Raw genomic sequence first — 20,492 nt, 5'->3', positions numbered from 1 at the left:
TTTTCTTTAATAGCTGCTTTTCTTCTGAGACAAGCAGTAGAAAGATTACTGTCAAAATTTGCCCTTAGTTTCTAAAAAAAGATGAGGGTCTCTGAAGTGCTAATGCTATACATTATAAAATCCTAAGCAAACTCTATAAAGAGAATTTGAAACAGGCATTAGCTGCAGTATCCTTGTTTCCCAAATCAGCTACCCTGACTGATGAGCTGCTTCACCGGTTGACAGATGTGCAAGTGTCCCCACAGTGCTTTTGACATTTCCGAGCATCCAAACCTCTTCTGGAGGAAAGGCATCGAGGGAAAAAGACCTTTTGCTCATTAATCTTTTGGCCTTTCTGAGATGAAAGTCAGCGTCTCTCTCTAAGTGGATGGTCATGACATGGACATTTGTTCCCCAGGAATGTTGTCTCAACAACACCTTGAGGAGCACAGGCTAAGCCTTTGATGCACGCACCTCTTTCTGGAGTTATTCCTCACCTAATTCCCAATCAGTGCTCCCTGCAGAGACCTATTTGAAAACAGACTTTTCTCCTATTTAGTCATTCCTGACAGAGAACATATGCTTTAAGAAGTAGATCCTACATGAATCTTCTTGTCTTTAATTGAAAGATTCTAAAGCAATCATCTTGTCTTGTAATAGAAAGAATCAAAATATTTTTCTGCACCTTCTTGTCCAAAATTATTCAGGATAGAGGGTAAACAATCCATGCTGAATAAAAGAACTGACAAAAAAGTTGCTCTAACTGGATAGTTCCACACACAAGTTTTTACATATTGATCATGTCTTTGCTTGAAAAAAAAAGATTCTTTCAAAAAGATTAATAAGACATTTGCAGATTTTTTTATTTTCTTAAATAGATTCTGTCAGCATCTCAGGTTATTGAAAAGAAAGATTCTTTTTTTCACAGATTTGGTAATTATACTTGTTTCCATATTTTAGAGTTTTCTATTTTTGGTAATTAGAACTACCATATCAACAAAATGTCTGTCTTTTATTTGAAGGGAGAGAATATTCAATCAAAACAAAGATAACAAGATAATTCCTTCATTTGAATTCCAGGTGATGCAAGGATAATGTTACCTGCTACTTGCCCAGGTGCAAAATTGGTAATAAACAGAAGAGACAGCCTCTTGTACTATCCCAGCATTTCTGTCACTTCATGATCCATTTCAAATATGTCATTCTGAAAAAAATAGCACATGGCATATTTGCTGAGGTGCTTTGGAAAGTAGCACTAGGATAGTAAATTAGCAGATTCAGGAAATCCCTCGGAATTTGAATATTGAGACAATGTTTGGACATTGTCTAAGACTAGTTTTCCAATTGCAGCTTCAGGTATACTTTTTATCTAATAATGCTCCAAGCAGTTTTCAATGAGACATTGGAAATTACCAGAATTGTGCAGGAGAGTACAGTTCAGGAATTGGCATCTCTTTGGGTTCACAGCATCACAAAATGGTTGAGTTAGAAGGGACCTCAGGAAGTTATCTGGTCCAACCACCCTGCTCAAGCAGGGCCACCTAGGGCTGGTTACCCAGGACTGTGTCCAGATAGCTTTTGAAGATCTCCAGGGGTGGAAACTCCTCAACTTGTACCAGTGCTCAGTCAGTCACCCTCACACTGAAAAGTTGTTTCCTGATGTTCTGAGGAAATTTCCCGTGTTTCAATTTGTGCCCGTTGCCTGGCCCATTGCCTCTGGGCACCACTGAAAAGAGTCTGGCTCCATCCTCTTGGTACCCTCCCTTTAGGTATTTGTATACATCGGTGATATTTCAGTCCCCTCCAGGCTGAACAGTCCCAGCTCTCTCAGTCTCTTCTCACAGGAGAGGTGATCCAATTCCTCCATCATCTTAGTGGCACTCCACTGGGCTCTCCCTAAAAGCTCCATAATTAAATATTTTGGTTAAAAACAATGTTTTTTACTTAAAACTCTCTAATTTGCAGACTTTCTTTCTTGTTTTCTCAGTCATTGTTATCAAAGCAGTCCTGTGTTAGCATTCAAGAAAATCCTGTTTCCTCCCTTTCCCCTTCATCTTCCCTTTTCTCCTATTTCAGATGGTCCCTTGCACCAGATCAAATTGATGAAACACATCACAACATGGTAAGGGAATTTTTTGTTTAATGCCATCATTATTTCTGTGCCAGATATTAGTTCAAAGACCAGAAAGCACCAAAAACGAGCACTCTAACATTCACCCAAAAACAGAACTATGAGGATAAATGAAGAAAAATTAATTTGACATGCAAATTGACTAGATTTTGAAGCAGCAAAGCAGTTAAGAACATGAATCACGTTGTGAAGGATGGGTGAAAACAGAAACACCCTGGGACTGGCTTCTGCTGAAAGCTGCAATCTGTCTGTATATAGGAGGCCTTCGGAGTCTCCTGCCAGTGATAAAGCTGCTTAAATGTGGGGGGCGGGGGGGTTTGCTGATTCAGCAGTCTTGATCCATGAAGCAAAAGTGATGCCTCAGAGTGCACTGGTTCACAGAGGTGTCTTCCTTTCCTCCACATGGAGCCAGGGAGTGGGGGGTGCCCTCCGGTGTAATCTCACCGGCTCTGGACAATTACCGCTGGGAACAGGAGTGCAGCAGAGATAATTGATGTCATGCACTGCCATCTGCTGTGTCTCTTCTCACACTACCACACGAAACTCAAGCCTGGAAGAAATGGAGATTGAAACAAAACTATCACTGCATGTCATTTTCATTGAGCTTCAAGAAGGGATTGCATAAGGTTTTGGAGAATGGATACAATGCACAAATGAATACAAAAGGTCCACTAAAGGTCCCAGGTTTTGCTCAGAGAAGGAGACTGTCCATATTCTTTCCTTTTGAAAATAAGGATTTGATGTGTACTAGCACGTTAATGAGAGAAAGCATATATAAAGTAGAACAATCTTCAGTGTCATAAAATGCTTTTAGAATATTTGGATGTGCTGCTGACTTTTATCCTATCTGAAAATTTATGTTAACCCCCGAGAGTGAGCCTCAGAAAATCTGTCAAATATATTTGCATATATTCCAGCTCAGAATCTCCCCAGGACAGTAGCTACACTCTATTTATAGATAAAAAGCCAGTTGATAATGTGAGGGAGCAGCTGGCCTTTTGAAGTGCTAAGAGCAGACCACAAAGTATTACATGGCAATTGCAGATTGAGAAAAGACATAGACTCAGCAGAGTGCAGGACTTTCTGAAGGAAACAGGGGATTTGTCATGGAAACCTTGGGAATATTGGTATGCCTACCACACTCCTGCCAACTTCAATAGGACAAGTCCTGGCATCACATTCTTCTCCCTGTAAAACAGGTATAATTCAGTGGTACCTTGGTTCATTACATTGTAGCTCTCCTTTTTCCAAAAAAAGGCATAAGATTTGTTCATTTAAAACTCAGTCCTGCTTTCCATCCAGGTCCTCTAACCTCTCCATGCATACCACCACGGATCTATCCCATAACATGTTTTGTAGTCCCGCCCATTTTTTGTCTTCATGGTATTTTTCTCTAACTATATATTGTAATGATATACAAAGCAGAATAATTCCTATTGGAAAAACAAAATTTCCTTACCCATACCACCCACTCTGCTTGGTTCTACCAGACCTCAATCGTATTTTGCATCAGGGCAGTGAAGGTTAAGTGATGAAAGTTGATTCAGCATGTGTTAAGAATGAGTGATAATTTTAAAGCTGTCTTATTTTCATGTTTTTTTCTAATAGTTCTTCATCATGTCTTGGTACCTTAGTGCCTGAATTCTTCTACAATCTAAAATTATTTGCCATTCTTACCAGGGAATAACTTTATACAGGTGGGCTTGTTTCTTCAGTCAACACCAATGACCGTGTGTGCACAATAACAGCTCCTATGATGTTGGTACTTTTTCCTGTTTGTCAGACATGGCATTATCACACTTAACCTAGATACATATGAACTACATGAAACTGCTATCCAAGGGTGTGGAATGGGCTCGCAAACCATACCAGGGGAGTTAAATGCAACTTTTAGAAGGATGGAGCTACGCATCATACGTAGTCCCACAAGGTATACCTAGAGTCCATTGCAACACAATATTGTCATGATTGCTCTGGGCTTATCACATTTGCAGACATGGGAACACATTGCAAGACTGATACAGAATTCAAAATTATCCTGATAAATCAGAGGCACAGTCCAACAGAAATATAATATTCAAAGGAGACGTGCAGAATTTACGGTAGTTAAACTGTCAGCTGTTCAGGTGCTGGATGGCAGATGACTAATCAGTTCTGAAAAAAAGGAGCTGGCAGTTACTATGGATCACAAGCTGAACATGAGTCAACAACATCATGCTACTGCAAAAAAAGAGAAACATCACACTAGGGTGAAAAAATAGAAAATTAGTCTGCAGCACTGGCAGGATCATCTCTTCATCCTACACAGCACTGGCCTGACTTCAGCTGGGGTACTGCACTGAGTGCTGCTCATAAAGAAAACTTCCAACTTCTGGGCAAGAGTCCCCCAGGAGACTGATGATTGAATGAGGTCTGGAACATAATCTGTGAAGAAGAAAAGAGGATATTTGACCTGTTCATCCACAGCAAAAAAGAGTCAAAAGGAACATGAGAACACTACAGCAGGTGCTCAGCAAAACTATGAAATTCCCATCTTTGAGGATTTGCAACACCTGATTGAATGAGGTGTGAGTCAGCCTGCAGTCCTAGCAACTTGAAAATCCTGTAGGACTGGAGCACTTCTCCTGTGAAGACAAGCTGAGAAAGCAAGGGATATTCAGCCTGGAGAAAAGAAGGTTGTGAGACCTCATAGTAATCCCTCCAGTACCTTAAGGGGGCCTACAAGAGAACCAGAAAGGAGCATTTTATCAGCAACTGTAGTGATAAGACAAGGAGCAATGAGATCAAACTGAAATAGGGGAAATTTAGGTTAGGTATACAGGAGAAATTCTTTACTGTGAGGATGCTGAACACTGGAACACATTGCCCAGAGAAGTTGTGGATGCCCCATCCCTGGAAGGGTTGGATGGGGCTCTGAGCAACCAGGGCCAGTGGAGTGTGTCCCATCTCATAGCAGGGGGGTTGGAACTCGATCATCTCTTATGTCCCGTCCAACCCAAACCATTCTATGATTCTATGGCATTGGGAGGAAGGGCTCCATGTCTTTGAATTTGGGGGTTGGGAATTCTTGGTTTTGTTTGGTTTTGCAGGGTAGGGGTCTGCTTGGATTTTGATTGCTAAAAAAGGTCTCTGGTGGCAAGAACAACTCCCTTGCCATGCAGCAGTACTTGCAATAGAGATTTATACCAAATTGCACAGAGTGAAATCTACACAAACACTGGCTGCAGACATCCCCCAGAGAGGAGTTTTATTCAAAGTGCTGACTGCAATGCACATTAAATACTCCCTTGGTTCTACCTGATGTAGTAACAAAACTTAGCAGTAATGGAACTTCTGCCCTGATCTGTAAGACTTAGCCCTAGAAAGAATTCACCACACTGGGTTTTTCATTCCTTTCACTTTTTGTTTTTCCCCATGGTAAAAGCTCTATTTTGTCTTATTTAATGCTGATCACAATCTTTATCTTTAAAGAAATCTGTTTCTTATAGTCAGGGTATTTAGTTCTATTGTGTGTGTACTACATTCCTTGTTGTTAAAAGTTTCTTCTAAGGATCCAGTGGCTGGCATTGATTTCTTTTGGGTTTTTTAAATCATTGCAAAAATATTTCTTTGGGGGCTGGGGAATAAACATATGTAAATAATTAAACTTTAGAAAAATATCCAAGAGTAGTGGTCACCCAGTGCTGGCATAATGCCAGCTTTGACACTATCTCTAACTCACTGGCAAGCTGTTTGCAGGGAATTTCTGATATAATTTCCTTATATCCATTGCAAATTTCCTTTTTATAAGGTGTAAGGTTCTATACTACAGCTCTGGGAGCTATATTAAAGGATCTTATTATAGGACAGAAAAAACAAGATAGCTAGAAAGCTGGACTGGAAGTTAAATATTTATAGGGAATCCAAAGGGATTCCACAGAGATTGCCTTTCAGTGGTTTCATGTATTGTGTATGCTAAAAAAAGCCATCTGGAATCCTAATGAGCATACCAAATACTATAACAGAATTTGGTTAAATAGGAAAATACCCAAACATAGGGGGTAGTCATGAGAAAGGCACATTCTTCTGTATAGAGTTCCCTCTTGACTACAAAAAGTCAACATCAAATTTGTGTGTGCCTAGATTCATCTCTCTTACTGAAGACAGGTATAGTACACAGTCACCACAGACTTGCTTAATGTGGATGGAAAGAGAAAGGCAACATCACAGGGCAATTTATTCCAAACGGGATGAAGGTGTGCATTTTCCTAGGTCAGGTATAGAAAGATGTAAGAAAGACACTAAGCTCCTGCTCTAACTGTTGAATTCAATGCCTAGAGGTGGTGAGAATAAAGACAGCCAATAAATGCAGGCCTATCTGCAACATATGGAACAGCCTGTAAGAAGGGTGGAGGTTCATGCTTCAGTTAACAGCCTCTTGCAAAAGCCAAGCTCTCACCTAGGTTTTAATGGAACCTGAAGGAAGCAGATTAAGTCTTTAAGACTGTGTAAATTAGTGACAGAGAAAATGAGAAACACATATTTTGGTTAACGTAAGAAAAACAACCTTCCATACACCCACAAAAAAAAAACAGCCAGGCATTGCTATACATTCAAAACAAAGTGCAAAGCAAAGTGTTTCCCTCTGGATTGTCAGCATCCTTTTTCAGCTGTCCAGTTGTTTCATATCTGAATAAGAAAGCCTCCATTTATTTATGTAGTCACGCTGACACCAGGGCTTTCTACAAAATCTCTCCTCGTGTTGCCTCTGCACTCCACCTGGTTCCACTTAAGCTCATTAGTGAGGAATGATACCCCACAGGGTGGTTCCCAGCAGTGCTGGTCCTTTCCTCACAGACCAGGGCCAGCTGCTCTCTTGCATCCTGTCATGTCAGGACAGGCTGTGGCATGATGTTGTGGTGCTGGACTGTGACAATAGGCAGGAACTACAACTCACAGTTTTGTCACTAACCTAATTTCAAACATCCTCAGCATGGACACGGTAGCCTGGCTCTTTACCTCTCTGAGATAAAAAAGTTGCTTCCAACTTACCTAAACTTATTTGGTGATGTTGAACTAATAAAACAAACCCTGAATAGCCTATTTTTCAACACTGTTCATATCTCTGTAAATACTGTGATGTTTGCTACAGGGAAACTAAAATTATGGAGACACCAACAGAGAAAATGAAAGGAAAATATCCAAGTATGCATTAAAAAATATCCACTTGACAGGTTTGCAAATAGACTTTCAAAACTTTTCAAACTTTTTGTTGCTGAAATTATGGTTATCGATTATTATTAGCCAGCACATGTTTATCATGAGCAATAAGATCAAAACAAAATAAGGCAGTTTCTAGAAAGGAAAATAAATGTGACAGCAAAATATGCCCAGAGAGGTTGATCCTGTTTTCAGAGAGTGGTTTCTAAAAGTAAGGGCACTAACTTGCAACTGATTTTCCTTGTACATGCTCATCACCAGTGGGAAACAGTTATTTGATGGTTGGTCTGCAATGGAAGAAGACCAAGGCAAGCCACAGATAAAGGGCACAGCTGGACAGGCATCAGCCTTGCTCAAGTCAAGGCATTAGCCTTGAGTCTGGGTCAGCAAGGTGCAAAACCAGGTACAGGCACAAGTTTAACCCAACTCAGGCAAGGACCAGCTTAAACACAGCTTCCAAGGCAAGGTGGGGGAAGCTGCAAACAAGACTTGTCTTGAATGAAACTGGCAGCTGCTAGGCAGGATGCACACCATGAAAACCTGCTGCATCTGCTGAAACCACTGCTGTCGTGGCACACAGGGGTAGATTTTAGGGTGGAGCACTGTGTATTGTAAGCATTGATGAGGCACCATGAGAGACAGCTCACAGGCTTCCCAGTGGTCAAATCTTCTCAACTTAAAGGCATTTTGCATATGTCTGAGCTAGCATTAGTTCTTTTCCCTAGTTTCTCATGCTTCAGCAAGAAATTCAAGCATTCTAAGATACTGCAAGGAAGACTGCTCTAGTGCTTTGACTTCTATGAAATATATCATGCTATTTTCACAAACGGCTTGTCATGGCCTCTGCTCAGAAGATTTCCCAACTAAATTTTGCAAACTCATGGATCTTTGATAAGTATCAAATTACATAAGAGCTTATCTCTAAGGCGCAGATGAGCCCTTTGATATCAGCGAGTTTATTACCTGATGCAGGATTTATTGAGTGCTTCCACAAGAGCCCTTCACCCCTCCTTGCTCTCAATGTGTTTATATACCTTTTAATATATAAAAGCTGGGATATACTGCATAGGAAGCATTTGGCTGCTCCATCCTAGAAGAAAATTTGTACTCTTCCAGGAATCCTGTCCATCCATCATCTCCATCAAAAGCAAACAAACTTTCATAGTGACTGCTGCCCACCAGGAATCAAGTAGTTGCCTCCTTTCATATATAAACAACAATCAACTTTAATCAGCCTTTAATCTGTCAGTAGCCCTTTGATAAGAAAACTATCCACTTATACTTCATTAATCATGTTTCAGCAGAGCAGGCCAGGATCTGCTAGTCCTGTGAGCAGAAACAGACTCCCCTGGGGGTTTTGGTTTGGGGTGTTTTTTTAAGGCCACAGAAAGGGAAAAAGCATGAGTAGGTGTATGTACTTGTGAGTGTGTGAATAGTTCCATAGGAGTTTGCCAGCTGGAGGAGAGGCATTAATCTGCATTGCATTACATCACTGAGCAGATATTAGAAAGCACCACAACCATTTTTCCTTAACCCTACATTATATCTCTTCACGCTGCACAGGACTTTACACTTTCAGAAAACCTCAAGACACAGAAATGGAACAAGAAAATAGAAAAGCTTTCAGAAATAAGGTTTAGAAAACAGAAACATTATCTATTCTCATGACTGTCCAGTTCATGCTTCTGCTTTGCTTTTGGGGGCCTTAACATCTTGAGAAAAAGGACGCCCCACAAGCAATTTTGGTTGTTTCAAAAGACAGACATAATATTAGATAGATAAGTTAAAACTCTTATTTAAAATACTAGGTGACATTTTTCTGCTAGCCTCTGATCCATCTCAGTTTTTGTACATTCCTACCAAAAAAAAAGCCTGATCTAATTGAACACACTTGCTGTAATCAGTGCAAAGCTACCATGATTGTCACATGTGTAATAACAAACCAGAAGAATCAGAAAGTGACCCAGAAAATTAATTAAGAAAAGCAAATCTGCTAAAAGTTTATCAAACAAACAAAAAAAACCACAACAAAACAACAACCAAAAAAAAATCAGTGCTTCTGTCTTTTGATGTTTCACAGCTTGCATGAGAGCAAAATGAAGACTTACATGTACTGATTTAGGTGACTCTCAAATTTTGGAAATACATTAAGCGATCCTCATGTTTTTAGCTTGGCTTTGTCAGAGTCACTGATGAGTCTTTCCTGAATTGCCACTCTTGTTTTGCTCTTGAAGCAAGTGCCACACAAGTCAGTGACCCTGTCTTTCTCTGACTACATAGTGCAGTAGCAGGCTGGGTAAATTGCAACAACCACCATGTTGTTTTTTAAGCTGCTGAGCGGTACCACTTTGGTGCCTGTGCCTGATTAACTATGGACTTGGAATCAACAGAGGAGAAAAATCTCATAAAAGAGAGTGATGTATTTCACCAGCATATCTGATAGTGCTACAGCAGCAGGATGCAGACAGACTCAATAGGTCATGTCCACAGGCTATTGCTGGTGGGAGGCAGCTCCCCTCCCTCTGAACACAGAGAATACCAACATCAATGACAGAGATGGTAAGTAAGACTCATACCCTGAAAAATACCTGGGTGTCTGCAGAGAGGAATTCACCTGAACCAATTTGGATGCTGGCCTTAGGATGAGATGATTTTCTGCAGTTCAACAAGAAAAATCCCACTTTACACACCTGAAAATTTTCGCTCATTCCCTTGCTGTACCCTGTGAGCTGGTGGAGGATCCCAAGAACCCTTGAACTACCCCAGCCAGATGCCAGATGGAATTTAGGCTTGACAAAGGAATGTCAGAAGTGGGATCATCTCTAACCATACCATCCCTGGCTATTAAAAGCATCCACCTCCCCTCTCCCTAGCAGCGAAGCCCTTCAAAACAAAGGTCCACTCACAGCCAACTCAATAGGCAGTCCTTTAAGTTGCAGGAATCATCAAAATCTCGCATTTCCAGAGGTCATCTCTCTGTGTTAGTTGCCCAGAGGGTCCCGTTCAGAGGCCCATTCTGGTGAGTCCCTTGCACGCAGCTTTGACAGCCCATCTCAGTGCAGTTTTCCTGCCAGCCCCAAAAGCTATCAGCCCTCGGGGAGGTGAAGGATGGCAGCACTGGCAGGCTCAGGATGCACATGAGGAGCTCTCTTTCAGGCATGCAGGGCCTCATGTTTGGATGCCCTTGCTGCAGCATATCAATCTCTCATCCCCAGTGTCACACACCCCCGGCTCTTTTAATCTAAATGTTCACATCCTCACTCCCAAGAGTAAGAAACCGCTTATGCCTTGGAATCAGCAATTAAAATCACAGGCCATTCCTTAGCTGATGGTGGATGCTGTCCCCAGCAAGATCCTTTCTTTTCCCCAAGCCTCCTGCCCAGCCACCAGCTCAGCAGGCACCACTTGCCCATCCTTTTCCCCCAGATAGGCAGGATCAGATCTCAAGGCCCCACTGCCCTGGGCCTCCACCCCAAGGTCAGCCCTGGCCGCCCCTATCCCTGCTCAGGCAGCCCAGCCCCCTCCCTTGTGCTGCAGAGTACAGCCCAAACACCCCGCTGGAACCCAGGTCCATCCACATACTCTACTAGTGGTAGGATCACTATCCAGCCCATCAGCACCTGCTAGTGCTTGCCACTCATTTTCAGGCATCATTTCACAATAATTACTATTCTCTTATTTCATTAACAGCAGTAAAACACTTTGATAGAAGTCACTTCACACGGTGTCTCCATTTAAGTTCACTGCTGGTACTTCTGAGAAGATGAGCAGCTCAGAGTTTGCAGCAATGGGTCAGCTGAGAGCTGCAGACCTACATAGTCACATATTAATTTTGCATTATGGGAAATAGTGAAAAAGCTCTGACATTTGCTACTACTACATCTAAGAAAAAATGTAAACTGATGCAAAGCCAAAGGAAACAGATGGGTTCTGTTTAATATGATGCCATATTGCAATTTAAAAAGGTCTTGTGCTGTGCTGTCTGACATGCTTCGCTTGGAAATGAAAACTTCTGGATTCCTCTCATTTCCTCTCCCTTAAGCTAATGGCAGCAAACATTTGAAGCAATTGCTCCCCCTAAGCCTCACTCACTATTAAATTACAGACAATTTGCAATGCAGGTCAGAGTCATGGAAGGCTGTTTCCATGTAGATGTTCGATCTGGCACCCTGCTGAAGCTAATGAATCAACAAAATTTTGTAAAATTTATTTTTTAATTTATTTATCTTTCTTTTTTTCCTGAGTTAAAAAGGCTAAGTCCCTGTAGACACTTTTCAAGGGGACTAAACCCTTGCTAAGGCATTCTGAACTGTGTGAAAAAGAATAGAACAAACTTTCTAATAGATATCTTGGAACTGGTGGAAATACAAGAGCATTTGCCTTGTTATATTCCTGTGCTCTGTGCAAACTGTGCACATTATTTCTCCTGACTTTTGGCAGGATTCACAAGGCAGATTAAAATCCTAATGATATTTTAGTTGTCCATATCCAAGACTTCATAGCTACACTTACATACTGCATAACCATCAAGTTATTGAAACTGTCTTCTCAAAAACTGCCTACTCAACACCTTCCCTTTTTTCATGGGGGATACATGCTTGGCTCTCACTGGTGCTGCTGTGTGTTGTACTTGAGCCCCAGAACCGTTTCCAGCGTTGGTGACCCCTCTTCTGTTTCCCGGGGTCCCACCTGCAGGGCACTTCCAGAGTGTGAGCAGTCTCTCCAGTCACCCACATCACACAGCAGGCCCTGTGGACCATTATTTCCTCTGAGCACTCCTGTTGACACAGTGCTGACACAAGTCAAGTAAAGCTCTAATGACTCTTTTGCAGTGGGGATTTTGATTAACAGCTCTGTCTCTTCATGGGATTTTTCACACAGCTAGTTATCTACCAGGTGTCTCACTGCCAGCCAGCCACTTGCACAATAGGCTAACACTGACATTGACTGTCCAGATTTGCTAGCTGCAGCACTGAGATAGGTACTGAGTCGGCAGAGCTGACTCTAAGTGAGAGGTCACTTTCTAACAAATTTTATTAAGACTCTGAGATCTCTCTGAAGGGCAACAATCACGTTTGTTAATTTTTGTAAGATACCCTGGAAAGTTGAGATGCTGGTGTATTGAGACATTTATAAAAGGTCACTAAGAATTTCCATGAGGAAAGTGAATTTCCAGTGAGGAAGTAATTTGATTGTAGAAGTTTGAGGACATTTCATCAGAGGCAAATAAAGAAGGAATATTTAATATCAGATTAAAATCATACAAGACCATTTTGCACCACGAGTGACATTTGACTGCCCTCCTAAAGCACTGTTGTGGGCAGTTCACCTGAGAAGAATGTCCGTAAACCATAATTCACTGAAAAAATCTCTACACTGCTAAAAGAAAAGAAAGGAATTTCACCCAGAAATGAGAATTATATGAGAGGCTCCTCACAATGAGGAAAAGATAGCCCAGCACGGAGCAAACAATAGTGTAAAATGAACACATTTGGAAAATATTTGAGGCAGAGAAGGGAAGGGTTACAATGGATTGCATATGATAAATCAGAACAAACTGAATGACTTGGTCCTTCACTAGATGGAAAAAAAACTGGTAGCAGATGGCTTTTGCAAAGCCAATTCATTTAGTACTTTTTTTTCCTTCAATCTTACTTCTTCTATCTTCATTAAGAAAGTAAACTGGGCTCAGGTGGCTGACACAATTAACATCAGTGATAAAGTGGTAACAGTTTAGGCTAGAACAAAGACAAACTGGAGATTATTTATCTATGATACACAAACAGTCCCACTTCCACCAACTCTAGCAAACTCAGGGACATGAATGAACTGATCTTTACAGCTTTCAAAATTCATGGGGAAAAAGAGAAGTACCAGAGCAATGCAAAAGCCCATCATAGCACCCACATTTGAGAACAGAGAAAAGACAAAAAAGAGATATTGTAGAATGACCAGCCTAAGTGTCCTGCAGGGGTAAATACTGGAAAATATAAACAAGATTTTTGAGGCAAAAGGGAGATGATCATCAAGCTGATACAAATTTTTTCAAGACCAAACTGTGAAAAATAACAGAATACGAATTCTCAGTATGAAACTGGCAAAAGGAATGGATCTAATTCTTGTGATCCCTTTGTGTAAAGAGAGCAGTGAATAATGTAGTAAGTGATTTCATATTTGCATACAGCAATATGCACATAATGCTGGTATTTATATTTTTCAGAGAAAGAATAAGAAAGGAGATGTCTAAAAATGAAAATCTAAAAGAATAATCTAAGATGTATTAAAAATTATTTCTTGTAGGAAACTTAAGATGTTGGATCTATGGAGCTCACAAAATTGCCGCAGAAGACTAAGCTGACTTAGTGACAGCAGACGTGTTCATTTTCATGATATTGATATCATGATATTTCAATAACAAATTGAATGGATCTATGGATCAACAGAAAGGAAGGAATGGCAAGAATTAATAATGGGAAGTTAGACACAAAATGGTTTAGGAAAGACTTTCCATCCTTTCTTATCTTCAAATCAAGACTGGTTGCTTTCTGGAACTGACAAAATTTGAAAAAATATGAAAGTTTGCTGAGGCTCAGTAACCAGTACAAGGAAAATATATTCACTGTGTATTTTTTTTCTTTTTGACAGAGTCTCCACATAAGCTAAATAGGAACCTTACTGATACATGCAAACAAAAGCCTAATCAACTTAGGAAGCTCTCAAGGTAACATTTACTTGGAGGTTAGAGAATTAAACACAATGGACTTACCAAGACATAAGCCAAAGCATCATTTTTTGGTAAAATAATGCCTCGATACAGGTTTCACAAATATCTCAAAAGACAACAAATAGTCTCATATGTCCCAAAACCAAAGAGGGTCATACAAGCTTCATTAAAGGTTACAGGTATAAACTGACAGCATCATCCAGCTGATTCAGATAATGCTGTACTTGATTTGTAATACACTTGTACTGCTGGAGGTTGGTTGAAGTAGATAATTGCACAGAGACACATTATATTTCCACTGGTGCTTGTGTGTACATGAACACATGCCAGAAGATAAAACCATAATATGAACAAATCAGTGGACTTAAAATTATGCTCCTGATTTGTAAGTTACAATGGCATGGTTATATTTGGCATACTCTGACAAAAGGCAATAAGAGCTGCTGTACCCTTTGGTTGCACAAGAACCTCCTACAATCAGACAACAGAAAGAATGACCCTCCCTCTAACAATAAACTCCCTGTCTGCACAGAGGGGCTGAACATGAAACGTGCATCTGCCAAAAGAGAGGGCATTCTTCTGAACCCAGTGCCACCAGTGATGCAGGACTGTGCACCATGCCAGGGTGCCCTTGCCAGTGCCCACCTGCAACCAGCACCATGCTTGTGCTGCAGCCTTTAAAAGCAGTAGATAATAATGTCAAACAGAAAGTCTCTGAGGAATCTTGGCAGAAACAAGGGTGTTAATGTTTACGCAATGTCCACAGGACAAACACGGAAAGGACAATGCTCCTCTCACTCTGTCTCCTTACCCTAGCAGACAACAGAAGAACCATCAAAGTACGTGGCAAATGTAGTCAAGCCTGCACAGTCACACACATGAATTTTCATTTCATGAAAGGAAACGAAATCTCAAAATCAGAGAATGAAGAGAAATGAAAAGACTGGACAGGACATATGATGAAATTAAATGCAATTGAAAAAAAAAATAGAAAATTCAGAAATGGGGTGAATATCATTTAATATAATGGGATGACATGAGGTGCACTGAAATGGACCGAAACTTGCTGAAAGCTACTCCTTGGAACCACGAGATTTCATTTCCTGTCATGAAATCATGAAACAAAATCAAATCTCGAATTTAGGGGACAAAGTGAAATGAACTGACTGGACATTACATATAATGAAATTAAATGCAATTGAAAAAAATAAAGAGAATTTTGAAATTGAGTGAATACAATTAATTGCAATGTGATGACATGAGTTGCAGTGAAAAGAACTGAAACAGGCTGAAATAATACTCATTGACATCTCAACATCTTGGTACTAAGTGAAATGAACACAAAGGAGAAGAATTATGATGAAATGAAATGCAATCCAAAAAAATAAACTATTGAAATGGAGTGAATAGCATTAAATTTTAAATGGGATGACATGAGGTGCAGTGAAAAGGACCAAAACTTGCCGAAATGATACTGAAATCGCAAGATTTCATTTCCTTTCATGAAATTAAGAATATTCATTAAAGGAGAAGAAATCTTGAAATCAGGGAATGAAGTGAAACAAACCCAGAGAAGAGGAATTATAATGAAATGAAATGCAATAAAAAAAAAAATTCTGGAGTGAAAACTATTCAATAGAATGGGATGCCCTCTTCAAGTCACATACAGACTGCTCAGCCACTGTTAGCCTTAGTTGGCTTTGGATTGATAAATTGAATGTACAAGGTGTCAAAGCTCGTCACCAGTCTTCATTGTCCCTAAGAGAAACGCGCAGTCTGAGAGTCATGAAGACACCAAATGCAATGGATGGAGTTTGTAGGTTTGGGAGGTCCATGTTTTATTCCTAGTTCAGACTTCACTGTGTGTAAAGACAAGTAATAAAGAAATAAAACAGACAAGAAATACGTGTACAGACAAGAACTAAAACACGGAGAAAGTAGCAAATTCTGAACCATATTAGTGATTTCCACAGTTTTAATTAGTGTTAATAAGTTAATTATAAATGCATTAGGGTGAAATTATGCCATTTGCTTTAGGAATTATGTAATGTTAGCTTTATGACTGATGTAAAACAGTCAGAGAACCAACTCAAAGTTTTTCATGTGGAGGGACAATTGTTTTGCACTGTTGTTACTGGTTATCTCTATTAGCTATATGATCATTTACCCTGGAGTGATAGCACTTCAGCATGGAGAAAGGGATTCTTTTGCTAAATTCAAATTACAATTAGAAACTGTGAGTGGTTTTATTCCCTTTCCGTCCTTTGTCACAACAATCTTATTTCTTGGTCCTTCACACAGCTGGAATATGTCTGTAGGTCAGCAGTGAGAGATTAGCTTCATAAATTACCCTCTCCAGGCCCACTGCCATTCCCAAAGCATCCTAGTATCTGACGACAGACATGACATTCAAGAAAAAGGCAGTGTTTCATCACACCATAGAAAATAAATGAAGCATGCTGTTAATTTTTGGTACCTCTTTATAGATATTTTGATAAGCAACTATATTTGTAGACCACTGTGTCCTTGCTTCAGAGTTTAAGGAGGAGGACATAACCTGATCCAGTTTACAGGGCAATTCAGAGCCTTTGCTCTGAACTAGAGTAGGAGAAGCACACACCTCACCTCTGTAGAGATTACCACACGTCCGAATTTCCTCAGCAAGGTCAGAGACGACGGCATACCTGGGATTTCTCGACAGCTTGCAGCTCCAGACATGTACAGCTTAGACTGGGGAGTTGGCCATCCAAAAAAACCAGGGGTTTATGGCCTGTCCATAGCAGCCATGAGTTTTCTGTATGGTGCTGTGCAGTCACATCAACAGAATGGGTTGATGTGCTTATATTGCATGACCTGTAAGTCTTGGAGTCTCCCAGGGTTCTGGGAGAGCTGACTGTACATTTGCCATAACACACAGCCCTCTGCCCAGCAACCCCAAAGCAGAGGTCACAGCAGTTGCGCCTCTCTCCCCTCAGTAAAGCTATGCTTTGGTGTGAGTTACTCTGCAAATGATAAATCACACACACGATGAAAACCTTCCCTCACTCTGCCCAGAAGGGATGTTCCCAAGAAGCTGAGGACCTCTCTAGCTGCCAGATAGACATCAGGCTGCAGTCTGTGACTGGGTCTTCCACACAGACACACAATGTCTTATTTTCAGCAGGTTCCCCAGTCTGCACAGACTTCTCTAATGGGTCCTGCTAGCATGTTGTTGGACCCGTTGCTTTATCTCTTTATAAAGCTGTTTAGAGTCATACACACTTCTAGCAAAGGGTTTCCACCGAGTCCCCCATGTAAAGTAACTTATTTTCATATTAGTACTGTTATATCTATCTAGCCAAAAGAGAAGGATACTTGTCAGACCTTATATGTGTGCTGGTGTGCAGCCCCATAACCTTGAACCAAGGAGAAGAGGTGGTGACAGTGAGGCCCCAGCTGAGCATTGTCCTGTTTTGTCTCTCCCCTCATTCATCCCTTTTGTGAAACCAATAAAATGCTTTAACCTGTCTTTCAAATTGCTTTTTCGCACAGCTGAGAGGATGCTGTGGAAGCATTACTAATGATATGGTTTGCCTGAACAGATCATATATCATTTGGGGTAGTCTCAGATGAGCTAATATTAAAGACATGGGTGATTCATCAAATTGCAGTGAGAGAGAGCAATGTATTAACCCCTTGACACACTCCAGTAAACCTGGATTTTAAACAAGATTTTTTGTTTAGAAACAGGGAAGCAGATGTAAGGGTGAGAGAGGAGGTGGTAGGACAGGAATTTGAGACTAAATGGGATACAAGCAAAAAAACTCTGCAGGATTAATTTTGACCAAGGAAAGAACTACTAAAATCCGGTTGTAATAAGGAGAGCACCGCTAAGTAGAAAAGGGCACAAATTGAGAGTTAATAAAAATATTAAGAATAGTCATGCTACAAAAATCTCACATGACAGGGAAAGAGAGACAAAACTGTTTTTCTAACTCAACCATTATCACTTGCATGTTTGCCTTGTCCAAAGCTGCCCATCTCCTCTTTCAAGGAGAATTTGTAGGTACAGATTCAGTAACACAGACAGAAAGATCAACTCAGCAGCAAGAAATGGTATTCTATTATTTGCTTGGTTGGGTTACTCACTCGATCAGAAAACAAAAGAGAAAATAATTTTTAAAAATTCCATGTAACAAATTAAACACATTAAAAATCCATAAATATTTGGTAGTTGTCAATTTAAATTCTTCACAATTACAGAAGAAATTTAAGGGGCTTAGAGAAGCTACAGTGCAAAGAAATTCTTGACAGGTCCATATCTGGGAGTTTTAAATAAAAATTCAACCCTCAATAGCATAGAAATTAAAACATGCCAGATGTTACAAGGATTTGACATAGTTCAACAAGGGTAAAGTTACAAGTTTATTAACTACAGCAGCTGGTATGGGAGGATTTGCAATTTTTTTATGTGACATAGAGTTGGTGCATGTAAGCACACAAGGGACATGAAAAAAATGTTGTGAAAGACCAACAAAACGAGAACTCATTAAAAAAAATTGCAAGAATGTGAAGTGTAAGGGGGTGTAATAAATTAAACGAACAGCAGAGGTCCTTGTTAAACAGCCTGCAGCCATACAAAGAAGAAGAGATGCAACAAAGGATCATTTATTTAGCTTGCCAGCAAGGATTTTTAAGAGCTTTCCTGAACTACAAAATCTTTTCAAGTTATAACGCTTGTAATTTAATCCATCTCCTTTGAACTGAATAGAATATGGGCTCTGTAGAGCTGCCCCCCCCCTCCCAGCTCACACCTCTCCACAGCAGAGGTCCTGCCGTGAGTCTGAGCTGGGACTCGGCAACACTGGCAAAGGACTGCTCCCCAGACATGCTCGTGAGCCCATCCTGAAACCTATTAAGAAAACATTTACATGGGTGATTAACTTATATTTAAGCAATTTTATTAATTAACAGGGTGAATGTAAAGAAGTTACACCTTTAGATTTCACAACTATATTTATCTAAAATAATACCAAAATGCCCATGACACCTATTAGTTTCCTTTTTTTCCCTTGAGTACTTGAGAAAAGGGGTAAGTAGAATAGTTTTGTTTCAGAGTAGGCAGAGTTTTTCAATTAATAGCTTTTAGGAACAGCAGGCCTTGCTGAGCCATACTGCTGTGCAGATGTTGGCATTCAAAAAGTAATTTAAGTTAAATGTAAAGGCAAAAGAGAAGAGCATGGGTTTGTGGATACTACATAAACTAGATTGTATTCCATCTGTCTGCATTGAATGTATATGCAGATAGATCACTTTTTCATGGAGAAGTATATATAGGTAGATACATTCCTGGCATCTAAAAGCATCTAAGAGTAGCAAAGTACAGCAAATACAAGAAAATAGCTTGGTAGAAGTGTGTAACAAAACTATGTCAGCAGGCTGGAAGCCCAGCCTGCTACCAGCCTAAGGTTCACATTCTGCAGCCTGCATTTCTCTTTATGTCTTTCCCAAGCCATCACCATTTGAGGTTCAAATTTACACACTTTAGGATTTATCCCTCCCAGCCTTTACTATCCCAAGATGAGAAAAAAACAATAGTTCTGGTAAATTCTGGAAACATTTTCTTCAAAATCTGGAAGTTCAGAGCACACAAGTCAAAGATGGTAACAACAGTACATCTTGTCTGTTAGTAATTGTTTTTCCTACCCAGTGAAAATCTGACCAAATTCAGTCAAGTTACAAACCTTTCAAAAGTACAGTTTGTGCATGTTCAATAGAAACCACGTTTACCTTTGCAGCTAAAGAATATGAAGACTGCACAGTGGGGCATAAAACTGCACTATTGATCTGCTCTAGGGTTGGCCCAGGAACCTCACCTGAGAGGCAGATTTCTACATGTTTTCATTGGTCCTCCTGCTGGGTCTTAGTAGAGCAGAAGAAAATGGTTAACTCCATGATGCAAAGAGAGATTGGTACTATCCACATCTCACCAGCCGCTCAGAATCACAGACATTTCCATCTCAACCTCTGTAGCTGTTTCACATTTCCAGAGCTGGTTCATCTAGCCACGTTGCTACAAAAACACAGTTGCTAACTCTGAAAAACCCAGCTTCTTGAGTAATGAGTGTTACAGAAAGCCCTGGAGAAATAAAATGCTTAACAAATCTACAGCATGCATTTCAATGGCGTGGGATTGCGTGCAGTGACTTCTATTATGGTGGTGCTCTTGAAGGGCTAAGTAGGTGCAGAGCTGCATTGTGCTGAGTTCTGTGGGTGAGGTTCCCCCTCCCAGCTGGAGTTATCAGTATGTCACTTTATAAACTGCTCATCAGCCTGATTCCCCAAGAAAATGCTGTCCCAGTCCATTCAGACACATTTATGCTTACTTAGGAAAGTGTGTATACCCAGTCCTGAGAAGTGCAGTTTCACATATGAATTTGCCTACTCATGTTTTCAGGCACAGGTTCTATGATGAGGTGC

The 20,492-nt window shown here is 40.4% G+C and overlaps 1 long non-coding RNA gene across 1 annotated transcript; it reads right to left on the bottom strand.

Moving 5' to 3' along the window:
- Window positions 1–844: 844 nt before the first annotated feature.
- On the bottom strand, window positions 845–20,184 carry LOC121659304. Its single transcript, XR_006014265.1, has 3 exons — window positions 19,889–20,184; window positions 3,248–3,298; window positions 845–2,660 (listed from the first exon to the last, which is right to left on the bottom strand). It is a non-coding gene; the product is annotated as an uncharacterized LOC121659304 (long non-coding RNA).
- Window positions 20,185–20,492: the final 308 nt, after the last annotated feature.

This window comes from Corvus kubaryi, unplaced genomic scaffold (genome assembly GCF_017639235.1).
Source record: "Corvus kubaryi isolate FWS band 111438036 unplaced genomic scaffold, C.kubaryi_AGA036_p1.0 split3-73, whole genome shotgun sequence".
NCBI lineage: Eukaryota > Metazoa > Chordata > Aves > Passeriformes > Corvidae > Corvus > Corvus kubaryi.
This window is presented reverse-complemented; position numbering and strand designations above follow the sequence as displayed.